The sequence below is a fragment of the Halyomorpha halys genome, unplaced genomic scaffold (genome assembly GCF_000696795.3).
Source record: "Halyomorpha halys isolate HHAL.00 unplaced genomic scaffold, Hhal_1.1 Scaffold60.1, whole genome shotgun sequence".
NCBI lineage: Eukaryota > Metazoa > Arthropoda > Insecta > Hemiptera > Pentatomidae > Halyomorpha > Halyomorpha halys.
The window spans coordinates 63,787-65,154 of record NW_027112396.1 but is presented as its reverse complement, the minus strand read 5'-3'; positions in this window follow the sequence as shown (position 1 = coordinate 65,154).

The following is a 1,368-nucleotide window of genomic DNA, read 5'->3' as shown; positions in this document are numbered from 1 at the left end:
CCTCCTTATCAAATATTTTTCAAATCAATTCCAACATGTTGGTAGATAAATTTTAGGCAAATAGATTTTTTTCCTTGTCTGTGAAAAATTTTTTGAGAGCAGTATTAAAAAAAATCGAAAATGAGGGCTCGACGAGCCCCCCCCTTGGTGCTGCTAGGGTTAAGCTGTCAACTGCCATCCCTAGTTCATCCTCTGTGATGCAGTTATCCATATTCTCTGGTTGATCTATATTCCTTGCAAAATTATAATAAATAAAATATTATAAAAGACATTGGCCTATAAGCTACTGTATAGAAATTATTGTTGTAAAGGATAAATGGGAGGATAAGAATGTAGTTTAGTTGCAACTGGAAGAGATAACAGTGAAAATAATGGCTGGCATTTTATAATCTGATTCGGCCACAACAGAGAAGTTAAAATTAAACTTTTTTCTTTCTTATTCCGTGTTTTGTGATTATTTTCATCTAGACATAATCTTTACTTGGTTTTACTTGTACAAAGTTCTATCCCTCTTTAATGCACCCACAAATATCACTATTCAAGCTATCCTTTTTATAGCTTGGTTTATCAAGATAGGATTTTAAAGAAATCTACTAACCAAAAGTGTTACTTAAACATTAGTCCGCTAATTTCAACAACTAAAACATCAATTTGATAAAAAAAATTCTTGATAAATTAAAATAAAAATATTAAGGAAGTAACAATTTTGGAATCAATTTGATCTTTTAAGCTAAAGCTACTAACATATGAAAGAAAATGCGGTGTAACGTATATCTGTTTCCATTAAAATAATGTTGTTTTTTTTCGAAAACCTAATTTATTGATAAATATTACAATCTGCCACACTATTGTGGGAAATAGGTAATAGAGATCACTGATCATAAAAAATAATAAACTGGATTTAGTGAATGACACAATTCTTCCTTATTTCAAATACAATAATTTATATGATATCATCAGCAAAAACGTCTCGGGAAATTTACCCCATCTTCAGGCTGCTAAAAAACCAAATTCAACAAAACCATAAACATACGCTTACATCAACACTAATATATCATATTTACTTAAGAACCATTTATAAATAATTTACCTGATAACAATAACCTATATATAACATATAATTTTCTCCTTTATTGTCATTCTTGCAAATATATATTAATATTAATGTCATTTAATGAATAAAACAATTTTATTGCTAATAGTCATACATTTTAGGAGAATAATTACCTTCCTGAAGGTTATCTTCCATTATGATAACAACCATATAGACTATAAAATAATTTTCTCCTACCTCCATTACCACAAAGATGGACAATGAAAACTAAAATTAACAATTTTCAAAAACTATTTATATTCTATTTATTATAT